The sequence below is a fragment of the Dromaius novaehollandiae genome, chromosome Z, assembly GCF_036370855.1.
Source record: "Dromaius novaehollandiae isolate bDroNov1 chromosome Z, bDroNov1.hap1, whole genome shotgun sequence".
In the NCBI taxonomy this organism is placed as follows: Eukaryota; Metazoa; Chordata; class Aves; order Casuariiformes; family Dromaiidae; genus Dromaius; species Dromaius novaehollandiae.
This window is the reverse complement of record NC_088132.1, coordinates 43,094,411-43,118,566: the sequence shown is the minus strand read 5'-3', so window position 1 is coordinate 43,118,566 and position 24,156 is coordinate 43,094,411. Positions and strand designations below refer to the sequence as shown.

At 40.7% G+C, this 24,156-nt stretch overlaps 1 protein-coding gene and 1 long non-coding RNA gene across 4 annotated transcripts in view; both read left to right on the top strand.

The window, feature by feature from the left end:
- LOC135324820 (calcium/calmodulin-dependent protein kinase type IV-like) overlaps window positions 1–24,156 on the top strand; it is a 173,660-nt gene that overhangs the window by 110,527 nt on the left and 38,977 nt on the right. The window lies entirely within an intron of this gene.
- On the top strand, window positions 5,523–12,025 carry LOC135324822 (uncharacterized). Its single transcript, XR_010386077.1, has 3 exons — window positions 5,523–6,069; window positions 9,757–9,974; window positions 11,958–12,025. It is a non-coding gene; the product is annotated as an uncharacterized LOC135324822 (long non-coding RNA).

Below are 24,156 nucleotides of genomic sequence, written 5' to 3'. Positions count from 1 at the left end.
ACCTTAAAAAGAAAATAGATTGACTGAACATGTTAGATGGTGCAGAGGGTTACAAGAATTCAAGTTAAAGATTCCTGCAGAATATTGCCATGAAAATAGTTATGCTTCATTTGCAGTTGTTGCCTGAAAGTGAACCTTCACACTTTTTGATGCTATGCAGAAGCATTCAGAGAAACAATGTTCAAGGACACATAGCAAGAAAGTATGGACTCCTGGGAATGTGGATAGTATAGGTTACAATGTATCTAATCAAAAATTAATTTTCAGCGCTCTTCAAATTACACATACTCAGAATGACAGTAATACTGAGAGAGATCAGAACGAAGTTTGGGGCCAGTAGGTTGTGCAGTGCCTAATATAGGTTCTTCCTCCTTTAAAAATTTCAGGTTTTGTACAATTGTTTCACATTCAAAAAAGAGAGAAACAAGCCTTCCATGGCTCAGCATAGCTTAGAGGAAGGTATAAATGTCTTGGAGACAAGAGGAAGTCTCCTAATAGCTATTTAGTATTGCTGTACATTATCAATATTTCTTAGTTAGTTGTAGCTCTTCCATCTGATTTCACACCAGAGTTCACTAGGCCAGCAGTCAGGTGCTAGGAAAGTACAAAAGCAATTAATTAGTCAAGTGTACAGTCCACACACTAGCATTGATCGCTTCCAGTGCAGAAGAGAGGGGACGTATTGGACAAGGAAAAACAGGCCAGCTGGGACACTCAGAGGCCTTAAGATTAATAGTAATGCAAAGGTGGTTTTACTTTGTGAACATATGATGTTAACTAAGTCTGAGGAGAGATGCACTCTAAAGATTTTGCCTTTTGCAATGCCTGGTAGTCTAACTTCAGAGTCAGTGAATATATTTTGGTTTTATCCAGTGGCACTGTGTGATTGTCTGCAGCAGATGTTTGGAGTGAAGTGGTGAGGTAGGAGAAAGATTGTGAAGACCTTGGAGCAAGGTACAAGTACTCATGGGAGTGCAAATAGTGCAGGTGGGAAGCTGAGTGACTTTGGGTGTATTCCAAAAGTGCCAGACTCTTCAAACAAGCTCCAGCTGTCAATCTCATGCAAAAGAGAGGTCAGTCTGGAGGGCTTTTCCACAGTATAGTGGTGGCCAAAGCAGGATCTGTAGAGATTGCCTAGGGAAATGCAGAATGTGAAAAGAACTCTCTTCAGGATAGGATTGGTGGTGATGATTGACCTCCAACAGAGGTGCCCAAAGGTGAGGAAAAGTGAATATGGTTAGAGTGAAAATGTGATTATTCAGAAAGAAGAGACCGACTCCAGCGTTTTTACCTGGGATGGTAATGAACTATCTCATTGTGGAAAAACTCCCTGTAAATCACCTTTGGTATTGTTTGTAAGCCTGTTCACAGTAATTAAGAAACAAGAACAGGTCTTTACTGCAGTAACATGACACACTGCAAGACCATCATGTTCACTTCATGCTGCTATCTGAATTATTCTGACTGCATACTGAGTCACTCTCATCCAAAGTAATCTAAATTATATATTTAAATTTAGTGCACAGCATAATGCATTCGTATAAGCTTCTTAAATTTAGATCAGATTATTATTTTATGGCCAAATTGTTCTTCCAATAGGAGTGCACCAATTAAGATGTTTCTACATTATTTATCATTCTTTTGCAAAAATTATTTTTTGCTGAAAAATGTTTCAGCTCTTTATTTCTAAAGCCAGGAACCAGATAAGATCTTCAGCTTGTAAGAGTTTCAGTAGCTTGGTTGAAATCAAGGGAACAGAGGTGAACAAAAGATGAAAAGCTGACTTTTGTTTGAGCATGCAATGGTTTAAGTTTGGACTTTTATAGATCCCAGTACTAGATCCCTAGCTAGAAAAGATTCTATTGACTTGTGTTCTTATGGCTGACACTGAACTTCCATGCCAAGGTTGTGAAAACTGTGGAAATGGCAGTTCCCAAATTGGGATCTTGGCAGTTGTGTGAGGATTTCAATTCCAACAAAAATACCATGGCAGAATGTGATTTGAGGGCAGCACTGGAGTTACCACTAGAAACTGTCTGGAAATATTGCTGCAGAAGAACAGTCTTTCCAGAATGAAAGAAAATATATCCGTAGATCATTCTTAAATAATTGTACAACTCACTCAGCAGACCATGGCAGCTAATACCCTACTGACACCAGGTAGAGATTCCTGATCTTTGCAGTCATTCAGCTATTGCTCTTAGCAAGAGAAGCATTCAGCCTTAATTTTGTTAAACTCTTGAGCTAATCTATCTACTTGTTTTATAAAGCCCTCATTAAGGGCTGTTATAATTTTGTAGTAAAGGATCTGTCCTCACAATATAGCGTTGACGTGGGGAGGTATTATGCCTTCATTTAACAAAGGGCTACATTTTCAGAGAGACTTAAAAGGATATAATCAAAAGCATAGTGCAGTTTTCAAAAATACTTAAGCACTGTTTAATTCCCTTTGAAATTATTAAACTGCATGGAGTTATATTCTTTTTAAAAAATCCCATAAAGCTTCTAGGTATATCTGTTTCTTGTAATACCTGAATACCTGAAAGCTTAGCTATAACTGGCTTACTGAGATTAGGCAGAAGGCAGAGCAGCACAAAAAAAAAAAAAAAAAGAATCCTGGTCTTCTAGGTCATAGAACAGCATCAAATTATCAGAAGTGTTCCCTCCCAAGAGCAGAGGAACAAAAAAAACTGTACTGTCACTGCTGCCTGAAGACCACAGAATCCATTTTGCCTTTTTCCATGATTTTTCTTTCTGCAGGTGGTTGCATCTTATCTGTTGTTCTAGATCCATGACTATATTTGCTCTAACTGAGAAGAAATTACCTTTTTTTCCCTCTCTCTTCCACACCTTCACCTTTTCTCTTATTCTTCCCTTTTTCTTTAGCCAAAGAGACTGCTTCATTCATATGATAAAGGCTTCATACAAAACTAGGGCAAGCCAACATTCATCTTTTTAGCTCTTTGGTTGCGCGTTTCAGGCAGGGAGGTTTTGTTCCCATCCTAGATCTCAGAACAGAATAAATTTCATTCTTGAAAGAGGATGCATTTGAGGACAGTCTCTCTCAGCATGCATTGTCCTTTCTTGCCTTCTCAGAGGATTAGATATATACAGTGTGGGTTTTTCACTCGCTTATTCTGGAAGCAGTTTTTCTGTTTTGTGTCATAAGTGAGTTTCTCCATGTATATATCCTGGAGCCCAATCTTCACTGCCTGACTTGTAGAAAGAATTATTGATGTTTGGGAAGTCAAATCGTTACTGAAATGTTAGTCAAAAGAAGACACTGAAACATTTGGCTGTAAAGGACATTCTACTTTTTAGTTGATTAAACTTAAGAAATGACACTGATTTCTTTTAATGTGTACTTTCAAAATCTTGTATTTGTCACTAATAATAAACCACAGTCCTTCTTGGCCTAGTCTGCACTAGTGTCAAAATGAGAACTTTCTGCTTGAGGGTTAAATTATTCTTTTCATTTTATTTAAATTTGAAATTATTTTTAACAATTTACCTTTTGTATTTAGGGCAGTTAATAGCATATCCTTTATATTTACTTTTGAACTCATCTAGCAGTCTCTAAGTTGATTTCCCATCACATTTATAAAAGATTGTTTTCTTCTGATTGGCTATTATCTTGTCTAGATAGGAACATTTTCCTGAAGCTATATGCAGGCCCCCCTCCATTTTCATTTATATTTTTTTATTTCAATTTTCTGCCACTTCAAACTCCATTGTATGCCTACACTTTTATACCGTTCCTTGTCAGCTTAAATTCACAGGGAGTATGCTGAATTCTCAACTGTCGTGGCAAAGACTGAGGGCACTTAGCCACTTGGAGGTTTGAGAGGGAAAATCTAGATTAAAGGTTTATGTTCATTTCAATGAACTTTGATCTGGCCTATAAGGAGGTCCGTGGTAGTAGGTAAGAACCAACGATGGGTATGCAGCTTGCAAGTATATTTTACAGACCCTGAGGCCTTAGTATCTCTAAGAATTAGAGCTTAAACCAAATGAGATAATCAGACTTTAAAAGATCAGTTGAGACCCAGGAGAATTGATTAAAATATTTGGGGGTTTTAGCACTGAAAAGACAGAACAGTAGATAAAAATTTTAAAAAGGGTTTGTTTTTTCCATACAATCATTGAGTTAGTGCTTGTTGTAGATGCAGGTCATTGATGGATTTTAGTTTTAGCCATTGACCACAAGGTTAAATCTAGCCAAGGTAAAAATGTCACAGAGTTTGGGAGTTTTGGAGATGGTAAATGTGTTATATTATCAATATATACTTTGCAGGCCTAAACAGGCATGCTCTCAAGGGGGGTAAGTGTATTGAAACAAACCAGAAAGAAACCAGGGGTTTAATTCTGTATAAAATGAAGTCTCCTCAAGGCAAATTCCACAAAGTTAGTGGGAGGAACAGCTATGTATCACATCACAGGATAAAGACTGGTATACAGCAGTAATAAAATTTGGGAATACTGTATGTGAGAAGAGAGATCTTGTACATAATTGTAGATATTGAAGGATTTTTACTTCCTCTGTTTATAAGATTTTGCAAAAGGTTTCCACTTCAACAGGAGACACATTTATACTTTTAAACCTTTCCCTGGTGGATTCTGAGTGCTCTCTGTGGTATTAGGGAGTGGTTTTCCGAGTCTCTTCCTGAGATAAGTGCCGTTCAAGTTACAGTTAGAAAGCAGCAATTGTCTGATCTAATTTGATCGGAAACCAGCCATCTCTGCACTTTTCAGGGGAAGGACAGAGCATGTTTAGCCGCATCCCAAGGGGAGAGAGAAATTTCTGTCAAATTTTCCTTGTGTTTGCTCAAAAGTGATGTTTTAGTAACTTGGCAAGTTTGGGCCCTTGAGGGAGTATGCAGCTGTGAGTGTAAGGAACAATTCTTGATACCATGACTGTGACTTTGTGCTGAGGAATATGAGGTTGTATCATGTTCTTTTTCAGCATGGTCTGCTTTTGCCATTTTCTCTATAACCCACCAACTGAAAGAAAAGCACACTGATGGTTAGTTTTCAGATTTAACGCTAGCACTGTACTATTTGAGCACTTCATTTTGGCAAATTTATATGGCAACATTTTGGAAAAAGGGGCAGATGAATATTGAGTTCAGAAGCAGTACACCAGCTATTTGTAGTTAAAAACACAGTTTGTGAAGTAATTTGGGGAAAAAATGCTGAGCACACTTGTATTCATCTTTTTTAGAAAAAAGGTTATCAACATGTAGGAAAAAATCTGTGTTACCTAATTTGTGCTGGAAAAGTTTGAGCAATAGAAAGTTTGAACAACGAATCTGTTTTCTTTCTTTGCCCTAATTCTTCAACTGTCCCACATCACTGAGCTAGCCTGGAGCACTGTTAACCTTAAGCTTGCTTGGGAGGTAAAGACTGATCGCAGAGATTGACTTTGAACCTGTCGCGAGGTGAAATGTCGCTACCTGCGCCCATGAGCTGGGCGTGGTTGCTGTGCAACTACGGCAGGGGCCCTGGGCATTCAAGAGGCATTGTTTTCATTTTGGTTTTTTAACAAAGCAGAGCTTGGGATATTCGGTGCTGTTTTTTATAGGTGAAACACAAACCTGAAGTCTTTAGTATACACTCTTCTTAGAAGAATACCAGCTGTGATATCCTGGAGAGCTGACTGTGTGAATATGTTTTGCCTGCCAGATTTCTCCATATGTATCCTTTGCTGGGTTTTTGTTTGTTTTAATCTTTGTCTTATAACCTGTTTGGTTCTGTCACATCAAATGTGCTGCAGATGGAGGATACACAAGACGTAGCATTATGGGTTCCTTATTGTCAGGTGAGATCTTCCTGCGGCCACAATATGTACCCTTGTCTCCTGACCAGTTCTCTGTAATGTGAGCTCTGTCTTTGGCTGCTACTTTGCTTCTTATTCAGCAACTAACTATGACTGGGAAACTGCTAACATAACTTTCCGCAGGGGCAGGCCTTGCGCTTCAGTATCCTTCTGCCACCAAATCTTATTCAGCGTGTTCCTGAGCTCTTGTTCTAGTCTCCCAAAACTCTGGCCTGTGAAGAAATAGCAAGAAGGTATGTGCAAAATTGTGCATGTTTCTGGGCTTCTTCATTAGCTTCTAGTATTCCAGATACCTTCCTATTCTTGGGAGGAGGATTGGGAGACAAAAAGCTTCTTTGAATGAACTTCCTCTCTGGAGAGGGGAAAATAATTTTGCCTGGACCTCATACAATAGAGAGAAACCTGTTCCAAGTGGAGCACCCCTCCTTTGGGGTCCTGTCAATTTAAAGAATAAGACAAAAGCAAAACAAAACACCCTTTCTGCCCTTTGTGACTGGGTGATATTTTCTCTTGGCAGGTTGAGAAGGACAAAAGAGGAAGACATGACATTCCTCTGTGTGACCGCCACTGAGGCTGGCTTGCCAGGCTGGCAGTAGTTGTAGTGTCAGCCTTGCAGTTTGCACCGCCAGCACAGTGGCTAGGATAAACCCGTCAATTATAATTAAGAGCTCTTCTTCCAAGAAGCAGCTGTAATTTCATCACACTGTTGGCTCCTGTCCCATCCTTGAGTTCAAGATAAACCTCAGGAGGGAAGACTTTTTGAAATAGCCTTCAAAGGTCAGGGCTTCTGCTTGCTTTAGTGTTGAATGGTGATGCAGTGCAGAACATAGTGGCTTTTAATGTTGGGGACTCAGGAGTGGTAGTGTGAACACCTGTGTGCATTCAGACCTGAGGTGTTTTCCATTTTCTAGGGGAGATACAACTTGAGAAGAAAGAGGAGCAGATATGTCCAGCAATCTGTAATAAGTCCCATTGCGTTTATTTAGAAATGTCTTCTGAGGAGTGATCCACTAGAGTCTTGTTTTGGGAATCTGCACAGAGGAGACATGGGAGGAGCTTTCTGTGTAACTTTTGTTATATTCGGATTAGTGTTTGGTCCTTCTCGTGGACTTGTCAGGCTGATGCGACCTCCATTGGATTCACTGGGTTTAATAGAAACCTAAATGTAAACGTTCCCTTATGGCACAGGGAGTATTTGGACAATAGTTCTGTTTCAGGGGTTTTAAGGGCAAATGAGTTTATATGAAATCTATTTGAAACAAACTAACAGAAAATTCAAATTACTGTATATTTGAGTTCTGCTGTATTTCTTGAAAACTTTTTATATGCATTTTGGAAAAGCTAACTTTTGGTTAATATTAAGGAATCCTTTTCCATTTTTAGAAAATGTTAATGAATGATAAGACACTGGCATGGCTGGACATGTACAAAGCATGTTAGTGTTAAATACTTGCAATTCATTTTACTCACTAGTGAAAGTGATCTTGCCCAAAGGATTACTAAAACAGATTTTGCAGTAATCTCGCACTACTGAGCTGGCCAGCATTTGAGGATAGTGGGTCCGTCACTGCAAAATGTCCCCTATAAAGAAAGTGAGCAAGATGTCTAGTGTCAGTTAAGAATTCTGCTTATTTCAGAAATCTGGCCTGAAGTAATGAGGCATTGGACATTTTTCAAGTCCCCTTCTTTTCTTGTTGTTTTTTCCTGTACTTTGTGTTTTGTTTACAGACATAAAAAATATACCTTCTTAGTATTCATTCATTGGCACAGAAACGCAGGAAAGCACTGAATTTTTAATTGTGAGATTAGGTTAGGTGCCAAATATTATGATCGTGCTTTTCTGAAGAAGTACCACCTGAACAGTAATTGAAGCAATATTTGTGCATTCATCCATTGTATTTCATTACTTCTGTAACAAACATCTTCAGTAACGATCATTCCTATAAGCATCCTTAAACTCAAAGAACAGATTTTTTTGTAAAATATTGTGCTTTGTTTACAAATTGCTAATGTCAAAAATTTCATGTTAAGGACATCTGTGTAGCTTGTGGCAGTACGGCTTGCACAAATTGCGCACGTGAAGCTTTTCAGAGAGTCATGCAGAAATCAGATCTATGCTTTTACACATTGCCAGTTAAATGCCTAACTGGAGTTATGTCTAAGTGGATAACAGATTTGCATATGTACATGATATGCAAGCATACAATACTTAAATTTAAGAGCAACTTGAAAATTATACTGAGAACATCTGCTTTTTATTCAAATAAATTTACCAAAATGTCTCTAAACCTCTAATTAGAAATTAGGTTCTGTCATCTGTTAAAGCAGTGAAATTATTACTATTCTTTGAATGGTGGGGATTTTTTGTGCCTAACTGAAAGATATTTTGTTTTCTGAATATTAAAATGAATATAGAGCTTAAAACTTTGCAAATCTGGCTGGCCTGGGCAACAGTAGTAACCTCCATTTCCCCTAAGTGGTTACCCCATATTCAGGGGTGTAACTGCATAATTGCCTAATTATATTCACTAGGTAAAATGAAGATAGGAATCATGCATGTTATTTTGTGCAGTCCTGATTATTTCTAAATATTGTGCGAGGCAAATGGAAGGAGGGCAGGCAGGTTCAACATCCGTGCTGCCAGCCAGCTTTGCATCCCGGCATCTGTCCCTGCTGCCCGTCAAGGCTGTGCCCTGTCCTGGTTTCTGTGATGGGCTGCTGGCCTGCTGCTGTCTTGCGTGCAATGTGCCACACTGTCCTCTGTCCCCTGCACCCGCACAGACCAATCCGTTATCAAGTGACCGCTCTTGTTTCCATCTATCTCTCTCAGTAAAAAAAAACTTAATTGCTTTCATGTTGCATCTTTTTTGGCCTCAAAGAGGTATACTTAGCACACCAGTCACCTTTAGCTTATGTGTTATTGACTGTAGATTGAATACATGTCCTGAAGAACATATTCTAATGTGTAAGCCTCCATAATGACAGTTTTGTCTAAGTTAATTTTTTGGATGTGACAAAATCATATGTATTTAAATGTAAGCTCAAAGTGCCAGTAGTCAAACTGATTAGTAGCAGTGTATCCAGCAGTTGTAAGCTACGAATTATAAAGAAATGTCTGACCTGAAGATGGGTATACAAGTCATACAACTTTCAGAAAATTTCAACACATCATTCCTTTGTTATGCAAATTAACAGAGGAAATGTCAAGGCAGATCTACTGGCTGTACTCACTGATTTAACAAAGTTTGGATAACTGACAGGAATTCTAAATTCTGTGTGAAGTCTTGTTCTGAAATAAGATAAAAGGCAATAACTGGACGGGATCCTGTTAAAGGATAGTTTATCATACTTACTGTGAATGATTTTACAGTGCACCTGAAGCACAGTAAGAGAAGGGAACTTTATAATTTTACTATTTATAACATTGTATTCAAATCACAGCGCAAGAAAAGTGCAGAGAGTAGTCTGGTCATTTGTGAGACGCATATTATCGAATGTCTGATGTGATCTTGTTCGTAGCCTCTTGAAATGACATAAACACCTTCTTTAATAATCATTGCATTAGACTGCAAAATAAGGAGGTTTTAATAGTATTTTAAAAAAGGACTTCCACTTCTTGTCCATAATAAACCCTGTGTCTCAAGGCCACTGCCATCAGACAGAGAGGATGACTGAAAGGAGGGGAGAATCTTTTTGTTTGCTAGCATATACCCTCTTTTAATCACAGTTAGTGAAGGCAGCCAGGACCACATTGGATTTATATCAAGCTGTATTTTTCAGGAGAAATGTATACATAGTTCCTTTGAATCTGAACTGAGCAATATGGCGTACAACATAATTGTTTGTAGTGGAGATCTAACAGTATCCACCCTAAGGGATTTTTTTTTTTTTTTTAATAATTGCCATTGTATGTGTTCCAGGCACAAACTGTTTATTTCCTCAAAATTTGTTTGTGAGGCTTGAAGGTGAATTCTCTCGGAGAGGGGTGATTTAACCCATCACATGCAGAGATGACTCCGTAGAAGCAGGGAAATCGTCTCGGCCTTTCCTTCCATTTGGTGACAACTTTTTAACAAGGGCTTCACGAGCGTTCCCGGGAGATCTTTCTAGCACATTGCTGTCAAGAACAAATAAGCAAGTAGGTAAACTGTCAAATTACGTAAGAAACCTATTGAAGTGCTGCCACTGCCTGGGAGAGGAATGCTTTTGTGTCCTAAATATGCTATTTCTGAGGCAGCGTTAAATAACAAATGGTCTCATAAATAAGATAATCTATTTAGGGGGTGAGGACATTTTGAATGAGTAGCTTCCTCATTTTGCTGGTTTACATTCATTTGTTTCTCGTTTGTTTTAAACAGATTTGAAAGTAATTCTTTTTTTAATAACGTATCTAAATAATCATAGGTTGGAAGAGTGGGTTTTGTTATCACACCTGCTTGATATGTCAGCACCTGGATTCAGAATTATTTTGTCAAAGGCATTTTAGGGACCTGTTTTGAGCTTTGTGCAAAGCTCCCTTTGCAGCACACAGAGAAAGGAAGATTTACAGTGAAAGAATCTGGCAGTGCTGTCATCAGCAATAAGGAAATGAGGGTATTGTATTTGCTATTATCTCTAATAGAGGAAATGGAACAAGCATTAATGATTATGCTGCAGATCTACTGTATTACAGTTAATATCCAGTGCAGCAAAAATTCAAGGTCATATTTGCTAGGTTGTTAGCATCTAAAAATTATGCTTTTATCTGACAAAGCTGTCCTCTCACTTTGGAAACAAGCAACTGCAATATTATTTTTTAAAAACATGTGGAAATAGAAATGAAAATGACTAATTAGCTCTTGTTTTAACTTACAACACACTTTAAGCAAAGTGCCAAATGCTGCTGTGCTTGAGCCAGTGCCTGCAGTTGATTCTTATTCAAAGAAAGTGCCCTTTACACGATAATTATTGTCTAAGAACTGATTAAGGACTTGAGGATTTGACCTGTTCCTTGCACATCCCAGGTAAAATGAGTGATTCTCTGTGCCTTTATCGCACAGATTGTTGAATGTGTATGTGAGGAAGGTGCTGATCCAGTCCAAAGGCCAGGCCTATTTACTTGATTAACTCATCTTTGAGCATCCTTTGGGGATAACCTGGCTGTCCCCATTAGGGCATTCCCACCTGGAATTCAGGTGCTCCAAGAAGAGGAAGTGTTTGGGATGGAAATAAGCTGTTTCAGCTGATGCTGAACATCAGTATGAGCCTCAGCTTCAGAGGGCCACTCTCTTTTCTGTACAGTACCAAGCACAGTGTCAGCTACTAATAAAACACAAGTAAAGGAGACAGCTTGCCCTTAGCTCAGGCAATGTTACCTGCCAAGAAGCACTCCTTTGTTCTTTCATATTGCATGTATTGTGCAAACCATCATGCAGGGGCGTGGGGTGCAAATATCTGTCTGTATGACACATAAATAGCATGCAAGCTGTATCCAAAAAAGGTACATGCCACGGTAGGATCCTGGCAGGGTTCTGAAGGCTTCAGAGCTGGAGAAACCCCTAAAGCATACGGAGAGCCTCCCAGACTACTCAGAGAGAGTCATAAACGCTACCACTAGAGATCTGAAGCTACAGAAGGTGGCGAGAATGATTCATGGCAGATCCCAGTGGAAGACTAAGGTTTTGCCTCAGAAGTTGCCCTATGGGAAATAACGAAGTAGAAAACCACCCAGCTATGCAACAATATATAGAGAAGACACAAACTGGCATTGCAAAATTGTCAGGAGTAATTACTGCTCTTCACACACTGTGTGCAACCCTGATAAAGTGATAGCTGTGTGGACAGATATTACTTATTTCTCTAAGGGGCAGAAAGATATCTAGTTAAATGTTACATTGAATTCCCTAAAACTTTTCTAAGATTTGAGAAAACATCTAGAAGTTTAATGAATTTTACAGAACTCTGTAACACCAAGGGCCTGAATATATGTGTGCTTGAGGAACCTCCCTCCTGTCCTCTGCGTAGACACCAGGACCCTTGTGGAAGTCACTGCTTAATCCCCAAAGAGGTTTGCTGAGGTATAAGGAGGCTCTTTTTTCAGAACTCCCCATTCACAGGGCTGTGCTGTCATTCTGTCTCCCAGGCCTGCTCTACCTGCAGAAGCATGTGAGGATGGATCAGTCTCTGTATCTTTTTGTTCCTGCCACAGTAGTCAGGGTAAGGAGAAAAATACATTAATTATTCAGAAATAAAATGCAAGTAACCTGTGGAATGACAGGCATTTGCAAAAAATTGCTTGCCAGAACTACTGTAGTCCTGTGCACTTTTTAGTCTCCAAATTCATAGTGCTCAACTGACTAAATAGCAGGCTGACAGCAAAATGGCCGTTTACAAAATTACCCTTTTTCATTAGATAATATAGCAACTTACCCAAGCAATTGTGCTTGTGATTTGAAGAAATGCTATGAGAGTTTCTGTCCTCTTCAGGGGTGGTTTCTGAAGTGCCGGGGGGATGGCACAAGTTAAGACTTACTGATCACTTTTAAATAGACTCTGTTCTAATTTATCAGACATTGTTTCAGACAAATGGCTCGATTTCTGTGACCCCAATAGCAGAAGTGAAACAAGCACTTTCCGGATTCCTTACTTATCTCCCCAAATGGGAACAACTGTGGATCATTTAGGAACTTGCACTGACTTTTTCTCCCCTTTCCTCATTGCCTCTTTCCTGATACGTTTTATTTCTCTGTGCCACTGGCTCGAAATGATATTCTCATACAACTTTGCTCGCACATGCAAGTGATTTCTCAACTCTTGAAGCTCAATTTTTAATGTTTCTCAATAGCTATCAGCAAAACTAGGAAGTGTCTTGCCTTTAAATTACAGAAACCCTTTCTTTTCAGTCTAGACTTTGTCCTAGACTCCTGCGTCAGGAAGACCCAGACTCTAGCAGCAGGGAATAATGAAGAGGATATGTTGTCAGGAGTCAATGTCACTTCACACTTGCCACACCAGTTAGTAGATGCCTACATATGTGTATATATATATGTGTGTGTGTGTATGTATATATAGATAATATATATATAGCATATATTTTATATATATATATATGTATATAAAAAACAGTGTGTCTCCTTGATTCAGATAGTGGGTGACTGGGGGCTTTTTCAGGAGCACTGATCTTCTAGGTTTATTGTGTAGTGCCTGAACGCAGTAAACAGATAGCAGCAGTTAGGCTTCCAGGCACAGACACATTTGACTGCTTAGTGAACAGGGTTGGATGTGGGGTTTTGGGTGGGTTTTCTGAAACAAGCTGTTGTGCGGTAGTAGCGATAGACAGAGGCTGGAATGTAAACAAGCAGTATAATGGTAATATCTGTTATTGGTGTGTGCTTTTTCAAATACTCTGTTCAGCTGAGTCCATCTGATAAGCACTAATAGCAGAAAATCAGTGTGTTGTCAGTTACAAAGTAAACATGGGAGTATTTTATTGCTTGGATTTTTTTTTTATTATTTTGTTGTTCCATTGTGGTTTCCTGCCTATAAAGTATGGTATTCTGGATGCTATTTTTGTGTGCAAGCTTCAGCTACTGCACAGCTAAACATCATAAACTATCAGGGTTGCAGGTAGGTCCTTTTTCTTGCATCTAACTGTCTATTTTACTGAAGTTCTTGTATCTTTCTGTATGACACATCAATACATGTTTTTGAGTTGCTAAAAACCTTAAAAGGCATACAATAAAAAACTGTCTCAATTTTAAAGCCTTAAAATTATGCCCTTCATTTTAAAAATAAATTTAATCTAAAATTTCATTATGAAGTGAGAAGATATATTGTGGAAGATTTTAATTTTTTCTAACAAAAAATTCAACCTGGTTTTCTGTGCAGCTACACTCCATGGAATAACTTTGTACTTGTGACTGTCTAGAAGGACAAATAATTGAACAAACTCACAAATTAGAACTTAACAGCTCCCTGTCTCATATAAGTAAGAATTCTCTCTTCCTGCAAGTGTGCTTCATCAAAGTATCCTTAATTTGAGCAACACATGGACATTCAAATGTATCCTGAAGGCCCATCTTGTGTTGTAGTCTTTATCTTAGTGACAGCACTAAAAAAATCTATTTTCTCTTCCTGGCTGCTTATTTTTCTCAGTCTAGAGAGAGGGAGGGAGTGCGCAGTGTTCCTGCAAAAGGTAGTTGAAATTACTCAATAGGCTGAAAATTATTGGTGGAAGGGGGGCAGACAGACTCCTTACATCTCTTTCCTTGAGAAACAAAGGCTAAAAAGGATAAATATTACACTGTTAATGTCCTGAAGAGTAGATCTGTGGAATTAAGGTCTGCCTTCCCTACTATCTTCACCTTGATCCTTTTTGTTTCTGAGGTCCTCTCTGTGACTTCATTTCATATTGAAAGTCGGAACATGGGAGAATCAACAAGCAGACTTAACGCTGATTCCCAGCTGCAGGCACCTCCCTGGCCAACACTAGATGCCAGCGACTTGGCCGAGTGCCCTGGAGATCCCCTCAGAGGAGGTGTTTGCAGGGCAGCCCAGCGTCCTCACCGTTTTGCCACTGCTGCTTCGGGGTTGCAGTGGTCTCCATGCAGCTGCCCAGCTGCTGAGAGAAGTTCTTATCCTTTCCCTGCAAGGGCAGATGCCAGCAGATGTGCATAGCTGGGCTCTACCAGCATCTTTGCCTTCTCCGTAAGGATTGCTGGAGAGATGATTGCCTTCCAATTGCAATGTTTTTTCTCCAAATCCTGCTCCCCAAGCCGTGCAGCACAGTGATACCACATATTCTCCCCAGCTTTGGGTTTTTTGGAGAGTGGTGGGAGAGGCAAGACAGGCTGCTGTAGATGATACAACTGTTGTTTGATGTCCCACCAGGTAAAATAATCCCTGTCAGGGTGAAACATGTGGTGAGTTGCAGCACAGCAGGTTGCTCTCAGCATGTGTGGTGAATGGCATGTGTGTGCCATTCAGATGGAGTAAAGCCATGTGGTTGCACTCACATAAGGGAAAGAAAAAGGGCTCCAGCTCCCCAAGTCTAATTAAAAACATGAAGTAACTTGTCACACTGTTTGTAGCTCATCTGGGACGGGACACGTCAGGTGCAAAGGATCAGTTTTCCATGACTTGTCCCCTGCATGGATTCAATGGCAAAACTGATGAGGAAGAAATATAAAAGAGACATTCATCTTCTCCAAATGGACTGAAATATGTATGGGAGGGTGGGCAATTACTCAGTGTCCATTCAGAAATGGAATTCTTGGCAGGATTTATTTCATGAAGCATGGTGTCTGCTGTTCAGTTACTTAGCAGCTGATAAATCAACAAGGTAAACATAAGCCCCACTTTGCTTGTAAGAACAATATAGTTTTAGACAAAATATGCTAACAAGTAAGAGGTGATCTGACTGTTTGGAAGTATTTATCTGCTTTTCTGTGCAAACATGACTCCCTATAATAACTTTGTATGCATGGTTGTCTAGAAGGACAAACCAGTCAAAAGAAATTAATACAGTCTCAAATAAAATTAAATGCTTAGCAGCTCCAATCTCTAGTAAGCTGTGAATTCTCTCTCCCTGCATGAGTATCTCATCAGATACTATGAGCAAACATCTCGTGACATACAAAGAAGCCAACTCAAAGACAAAATATTATGTATTCTCCCTTTAAATACTGTACCTGTGTGGCCACAGCAACTTGCAGCAAGAGTCAGCTCCAGTATGTCATTTTTGAATACCAATTTTTGAATATTTTGAATTTTTGAACATTTTTGAATTTTTGAATATCATTTTTGAATATCAACCATTTCAAACCCTAGGTGTTTTTAACTTTTTTACGTGTGAGATTGCTGCTGTCCTGTGCTGGGTTGTCACAAATGGCATCAGCAGAGAAGTTCAAGCTGCTTCTTCCTTTAGCCAAGTGTCAGTGTAGGGATCTGTGCAGGTGCCCTGGTGCAGCCAGAATGCAGACCTGTTAACTTTTCACAGCTGCTGCCAAGGCTACATTTTCTCCATCTCTGCTAAGGCTCTTGAGGAAAGGGCAGACTGAAGAGGATAGATATCTGGGCACATCCCTCTTTCTGTTGTGACTTACAATGTCTGTTTAGGAATGCACAGGAGATATTTATAACTGCATTTTAGTAATATGAAGAAATACTTAAATAACATAGTAAAGCTTTTTTCCAAACTATCAGGTAGAGTAAGCAGAAAGAAGAATGATGTAGTTGGACTAGCATGGATTCAAGAACATTCGTTGATAAATAGCTACTGAAATAGCTAGTAAAACATGGCCCTTTTCTGGGCTTTCTTTAATCAGCTGAGTGTAACCAAATAATGTAAGTTAATGACCAGATGCTGGAACTGTTTTCAGGAGTGCTGTGTGCCAAGTGTGCATTGTGATTAACGGCGTGCATCAAACTTTGCAGGATAACAGCAGCAACGTAGCTGTTTGACTTCGGATGTTCCCAGCTGTGGCGCAGGCCCTGGGCGCAGATGTGCGAGGTGTACCTACTGGGCTGCACAGCTCCCTGTGCTCCCGCTTGCTGCCAGCCTCCTCACTAAGCAAATGCCAGAGCCAGCTCAATTTAGATAAGCAGCCTCTGTAACTCTGCTAATGCTGTCTTCCCTGGAAAACCTTTAATCTATGAAAGCAAAGATTTATGAAACGCTACAACCCTTCAAGTTTGATGTACTTGATACGAGATAGTCGAACTGCTACACAAAATGGGCGTCGTAGCTTTTTAAAAGTAGATTATTCATCTCTAACAATGTTACTTTTTACATAATGTTTTTCTTGGGGAGGGGAGGTTCTGTCATGACCTTTTCTTTTTATTGATTCCTAGAATTATTCAGAATGAAGTACAGTCCAATATGTCTAAAGAGTGAAAAAACAAAGGCTGCTTCACAGCAATCTGTAGGTTTTTGGTTTGATTAATATTTTTACAATCTTAGGGTTGATGTGTTTGATTTAGGCAGGGAAAATTCAAATTTTTAATGTGTCAGGGCACAGCTGAGCAGAAGAAAAGAAATAATTCATTGGACTGTCATTTTCAAACACAAACAATCCTCCTTGGAGAGTTGGGGTTTATTTCAGAGCTCTGTCCAATATGTTGCGTACTTGGCGAGAGTCTTTGGCTAAATTCCTTCCACGCAGCTTTGCAAATGTGAAAAGAAACTACACAGGCCAAATAAGGTAGCTCTTCATGCTTCCCAGCTGGCCCCCCCACCAAAGATCGTAGGAACAAAAGCCTTCTTCATAGCCCTTCCCCAAAGATCAACTAAAATCATCCCTGACACAGCCCATCCCAAAAGTCTCTTCTGAAGCCAGGGGTGATCAAAAGAGCCTAGCAGCCTTTCATACATGAGACCCCAATACCACAGGGTGCCCACAAAAGCCTACTCATGAAAAATGGTGTGAGAAGTACTGTGTACACAAAAGTGTGCCAATAGAGACTGGAGCCTTGTTAGTCATTGGCCTTCTTGATTGAGTTTCTTGTTCTCCTGTTTTAGCTTAATGCTGGTCTGGTAATACTGCAGCACTTGAGGGGACTGCAAAGTTCTTTCAGATTAGAAAACAGTAATTTGTTTTCTATGAATATGCTGAGCCCTGAAATGCATGTGGGAAGCAGGTTATCTGCCAGGGATAGGGAAGTATAATCCTTTACCTGGGTATCAGGGCATCAGATACCATGTGGAGCTTCTCTGTGATTCCTCCTATGATCCTGAGCTGGAGACAGCTGCATTTGTGCTTTTGGGCAGGGGATTGATCAGTGAATCCAAACAAACACAGGATGGTGGGCCATAAATGCTCTCCAGTTCCAATGAAAGTGGGCCCTCCCACACTCAGGCCAGCACACCAGCAGAGAACCGCAATAAGGATGTGTGTAAAATGTTGGGAGATCAAAGAGCCAGGTTTGGACCCATCTCTGGATACAAGCTTTTCCTTTCTCTAAGCTGTAGCATCTCACATACACTGTAGTTTTCTTCAACTGCTATCTTCCTCTTAATTTTATACTTAAATATTTTGAAGTTATCTTAAATTACCAAAAAGTGCATGAGAGTGAAATATTCAAGCAAAAGTTGTGCTCTTGGTAGGCTGTTGAGCTACTGCTCTTTCTGTGATGCTGGTAGCCTGGCAGTGCTGGCAGTTGTGCTTAATGTTTGTTTCTAAAATGACACAGACTTATGGGACCTTATATTTAGAACAACGGGCTGATTTTCATAGCGTGACTTAACAAAATAATGATTTATTAATGCACGGGGTCCAGCAAGTAAGGTGTGATGAGATAGCTCTGAAATCCCCTATGCTTTCCTTCATATCCTGGAAAATGCCCCTCACACCATTTGCAACTTGTGGGGAAGGTGATTTCCCCCCCCCCCCCCCGAATTGGAAGATGTTGCAGCTTTCTTTGTGGATTTGCATGGTTTTAGTCCAACGTCAGCAGGGCTCTGGCCCTGCAAGATGGCTAGTTGCCATCTAGCCCTAGTGACGTTTGCGTTGATTCAAGATCCGGTATCCAGGTTGCAACAGACAGGAAAGAACCACTAAGTCAAATGTTGCATGCGTTGTAGCTCCCCGTTATCCTTGGTGTGTTACTTAGCCACAAGTAAAGGCTTTGGTTTTCCCATTCCCACAGCTGGTCATCTGTGTCAGGTTTAAGTCACAGAGACTTTACAGACCCTGCATCTTTAAAGGAAATGGGGAGTATGATGCACTGACAACATCATGTGGGAAGGAGTTTCTTGGTGCAGCTGCGCTCCTGTGCGGGTCATGGCCTGAACAAGACAAAGATTGCTGTAACGTCCTTTCATCAAGGTAGACAGCTCTGATGGTCACTTTGTGGGCAGGGTTCATTATTGATGATGTAGTCATGCTATTTAGAGACAACTGATGGAGTCTATTTGTAAATGAGTGTGGAAGGGCACTTTTAGCTTGGCTTGGTTCCTCTTCTTCGTGGTCTAGTACAGATTTTCTTTTGCTGTGTTTCCCCAGTATTTTGTATGGATTTTCTTTTTTCTAAGCAGGGGAGTGCTACTAACAAACAATAGCCCAATGTTCGTTCTAATAAGTAGTCTCTTAAAACAAAGATGAATTTAAATGCAGGTTTCTCTTGGGAATCACTACTGGCCTTGCTCCTTAGGCATGAACGGTGACTTTGAGTATACAGAAGTTGCATTGTGATTAACTTAGAAAATTGTTTTAACAGGATTTAGTAATATAGCTCCATTTTGTATTTCAAATAAATCATCTGCTCACGCCAAAGCATTCTGCGTTTTAAATAAATACAGCCTATTGAAATCCAATATTCAAATTAAATCTGTGAGATGTGACCTGGGAAAACTGGACTAAAGCTGGGGTACAGACGCTGAGGCTGTGTCCTGGAGCTTGGCAGCGCAGGAGCCAGGCTTTCGCAGAGTTTGGCAGGAGTGACGGGCAGCAGGCAAAACCCTGCATCTAGAAGAGGCAAAATTCATTTCTGCTAAGCTGGGAAGCAGTGGGAGCTTAGAGGGCTTTTATCTGTGGTGAGCAGCAGGGTCTTGCAGCTCTCCACTCCCACTGGGGCTGGAGCCAAGCAATGGCCAAGGCGCTGCTGGCCGAGTCCTTTCCCCCGGCCAGCCCTCGCCTCCCGTGTGATAGCGCCCATGGGGTTGCCGCAGCCCTTCCCAAGGTGGGAAACCTTGTGCGGGGCCTGGCAGCCCTCGTCGCAGAAGCAAGGCACTGCCAGGCACCTGGTGGGATGTGGCCTTGGTGGGAGGCAGTGGTGCCCAGCCAGTCTGCCCTGCGGCACAGGGCACCGTGGTGCTGGCGCCCGCTGCCAGGGCCCAGCGGGTGCCTTCGCTCCCTGCAGAAAGAGGCAATCGGGGCAGAGTATTAAAAGCAGCAGCCTCTCCTGCTGCCTCACCCGGAGCCATGGCTGAAAGCCTCTGCCTCTGTTTTGCCCCATTGGTTGATGGAGGGAAAAAGAACCCACAAATCTTCAAACTTTTGAAATTTAAAATATGGGGAAAAGCTCTGCAGGACTGATAGCGTTGTCTGTGTTGTTAGTGGATATAACTCTTGTGTCGGCCTTGACTGGTCAAATCAAAGGCATTTGTCAATCAGAAGCTGCCTGAGCTTCTGCCCCCTCTCCAGGTTGTGAAGGTCGGAGGAGAAAACACTTTAAAAGGCCAGGCGATAGAGAGCAGCACAGTCAGAATGAATATTATGTTTTATTCTTCTTATGGATTTCTGCCTGCAACCACCATCACGACAGGAGTTTTTTTACACAGCATTTGCCATGAAAAGACAGTGTTTTTAAACCAAAGAAAATGGTGCCTTCAAATATGACTGGAAATGGCTTTTGGCCATTTACGAAAAACAGTCATTCCTGGACACTAAAATTAAAGGCTCTTTTTAGTATTTGAATTTTTTAGTGTTTTGCTTTTGGCGTTTCTCATGAAAAGTAGCAGCTTGTCTAGAGGAAAGGATTGAGGCTTTGCAGATTCATATATTCTAATGTGCAGTACACAGAGAAGTACAGTTAGTCTTTAATCTTAAGTATTATGTGCAGCCTCAAATGTTGTATACTGATAGGCTCTAACTGGGGCAAGTAGAACTGCCTCCAAGACTGAAGCCCTTTAGACCAGTTTTCAGGTACTGACCTGATTTTTAGAATACTTTGGGTTTTGGCAAGGGTATTTTCCTAAAGCTGCATTTTCCTAGGGGTTTTATTAACTCATTGTGCCTGGCTTAGTTCATGGCACGTAATCCTAACTCCACAGTCTCTCCCTCTCTTGATTTCCTGAAGAGTTATGCAAAGGGAAGGAAGAAATTATGCTTGTATATAGAAAAACAAACCTGTTTGCCAGCTCACCAGCCAGAGAATGAAAATAAAGCCTCATTTGAAATCCTTGAATATCCCCTTTTCAGATTTTTCTAAAAAATACAGTCAATGCCAGTGAAGAGCAGCTAAAACTACCATGTAATACTTTCCTAGGGGCCTTAGGAGCCACCTTTGCATGAGCTTTCTTTTGCTTTTACAACTCTGCATAGATCAGCCGTATGATAAGCAGCAAGGTAGCATCCCCCTCCATAATGATCACTTTAACAACTTGTCAAACAGAGATCTTAAAATAGCTATAGAGAATGTTGTCTCTCAGCTGTAGTAGGGAGTAATGTGCAGCATCAGGTACAAATGTACAGCTTCACCTGGAAGCGATGTTGGTGTGCTATGCAGCTCTGAATTTTGCCCTAACATTTAACAGGTTAAATGTGTGTGCTTTCCACTAAAAAACGTGTCTGTCTTAACTTTGTGTGCTGTGTGCTAGTATGTGTTTATATACACACAGTCATCCATATAACTTGATAGTCTGTAAATTAACATTCTTGACTGCTCTTAGTAGGCTCTGTAATATTTTTGCATGGAAAATTACCAGCTTTTGCCCACAATTTTATGCATTTTGTTAAAATTCCATGATAAATGCTTCCAAAATCTGGGATAAAACAGCTTAAACTAACTCCCACTAAGAAATAAGTGTAATAAATGTCATTTTAATGGTGACAGAGTCAGCATTTTCATCAATGTTATATTTCTGAGCTATCGCTTTGACAGTATGCCTGATAGTGTCTCTTTCCTTGTTTAGAAACAGCATTGGTTTTTCTGAAACTGTTCTGTCCTTGTTTAATCGTATTTGTTTCAACACACTTACTCTCATCCTTGCAAGCTCACAGAAGCTGAACACTGACTGCTCCTAGCCATCGGTAGAAGCCTCGACCTTTCTGTTTCCTTACTGAGCCTGTACTGAAACCTAGGTACAGGTTACATAAAAGCAGGACTTTTCCTCTGGCTGGCTCCTATGTGCGTGCGAGGCATCGATGCCACGCCGCAGTCAGTGGAGCAAAGGCATCAGTCGCCCACCTGGCCCATCGGCTCACCGCCTCGGAAAAGAGCGTCCTGCCTTCGCAGGGCTGCTCCCTTTTGGGCCCTGGGGAGGACACTTGAATCTGAAATTCGGCCTTTTGTTTCCACCTCCGGGGTTCTAGTTTAGATAGTTTTATTTTGCAGTGTTGTGCTTCCTTTAGTAGTGAGAAACGCAGGGTTGAATCACTGGGATCATTATCCCAAGTGCTGTCACAGGTATAGCTTCTCACACAGTGATGGACCTCAGCCATGAAAGCAGTCAGACTAGTCAGCTTCTTGCTCCCGAATTTCTGTTGGAAAGCTGTTCCAGTGATTAGGGAGCAATTTAGGATTTTTCATTTCTTCTTCCATCTTCTTCATTGCAGATCTTTACCTAATGTCTTGAGAAATGGCAGTCATTTCCCTTCTGAGCCTCTGTGAGGTTGAATAAGCCCTTATGTTTAGTCTTGTAAGCACAAGGGCTTCAGCATTAATAGATTTCTTATCAGGAGGCCTGAACCTGATTTCAGCCATTCTGTGAGACTCTATTACCAGGTGCCATTGTAGGCACCCATGTTCAAGAAAAAATAACTGAAAATGGAAAAAATGCTCCCCATCATTCTGCTAGCCCTTTTCTCTACACACATCCCATTATTAATTTAAGACATGAATTTTTTTCCTTGATTAAATGAGAATCTTCATGTTCTCCTAAAATCCCTGCTTGCCCTTCAATCCAGAAAAGTTTCAGCGTATAGGTTTTATGTTACAGCATATGGTAACATAGCAGTCAGGCTTCTGGGTGTCTGGTGTAACTGGAGCCTGGTGCAGCAGCATCTCTCTGCTCAGGAGTACCTCCCTGGCTACTTCCAAGGATTGCATTTGTCTCTTGCAAAAATGGCATCACACTAACTGTCCTAACTGCCTTGAGGTATACAAATACACCTAAGTCTCTTTCCTGCTCTGGCATTTCCAGCAGGTGAATCCCCATCTGTGTGCTTGACAGCTTTACGCAGATGTCCAGTAAGAGAAATGATTACTACCCTTGGGAGATGTTGATGTTTCACAGATTTCACTGGACTTGCCAATGCTGAACAGTGTTCATCACTAGCAGTCATGTGAAACAGTTTCTCTTTGCTGTGCAAGGAAAATGGTAGAGCTGTGTGTGTTACAGGATGCCCTGTCAGCTTGCTGATGGGTGCACAGAGGTGGATGTGACCTGATACTTAACATAGATTTTGGAGACAGTATCCGAGTAATAGGAGCAGTGCAAGAGAGCTGAACAGAGAGAGATGGACAAGGTGGAACAATGAGGCAGTGTGATAGCAGAGAAGGGGTGCAGGCCCCCAGATGACCAGGAAAATACAAGTGACCTGAATATTTACGCCTCTGAGATGAAGAGCAAGAATGAGAAGAAAAGAAATGTACCTGGAAACTGGTTAAAAAAATAGCAGCAATAGAAACTAAGATGAATTATAGGCAATCTATTAGCAGAATTATGAGGGCTAAGTAGAATAATATTAATTAGCCAAATTTAGAAACATAAACAAAAGAACTTATATAAAGTGGAGACCTTTTAATAAGTGAGACCGTGCAGAATCTCAGCTTCATATTCTGCAGTGCTGTCTTTGGTGTTTGCTGGAAGTCTGAGAGAAATGTGTGCTTGCCAGTTCTCTCTGAGCCTCCCAGAATCAAAGGAGTAATTTTCAGCAGTGACTTCCCTTTTTATCACCTCCTCAGAGCTCAGAGATCTCTCTGCTCCACTTTCCACCTTGAACTGGCGCTAGCAACCCCTTAAATCATTCCTCTTTGACACGTTGTTAACAGCCTCGCAGCCTGAGCTGCTCTTGCCTGGCAAAAGGCATTCCTCATGTGAAATTCTTCCATTGCAGCGCTGAATAGACAGAAAAGTCATTTCCCCTTACTTGCTTACAGCATCTTGTATACTGCTGCCGTGGCTGAGCGGAGGCTGTTCCTTGGTAGGACGTTCACCCTGGCAAAGATCAAATTGAGATTGATACTGAAATAAGGATGCAGTCGGCGTTTCTGGTTCACTGATGGACCAAAGTCCTTCTAGCTCGTTGCTTCTCTTCTGGCCTACCTGCTTCTGATCTCAGTGTCCTGCTCTAATCCCACCATGCAAGTGCTTGAGGCCTGCTCTTACTTGAGAAGTAGGATTTGATGCGTGGTGTGAGATTCCCCAACATTGTCTGCTAAGTAGCATAACCCACAGAAGCAACTGGAAGTGGCAACTAAAAAGTATTCAAAAAGCTGTAAGAGGGAGAAAGAAAAATTTCCAACGCACTGTAAAATAGGTCTTTAATGAGGAAAGTGATTATATTTGTAAAAACACTACTGCAATACAACCTTTAGCTAAAACACAAATTATTTCCTTTTGTAGATAAAAACATGAGGTGTTAGTGTTAATTTGTCATAGTTAATAATTATATTGCATT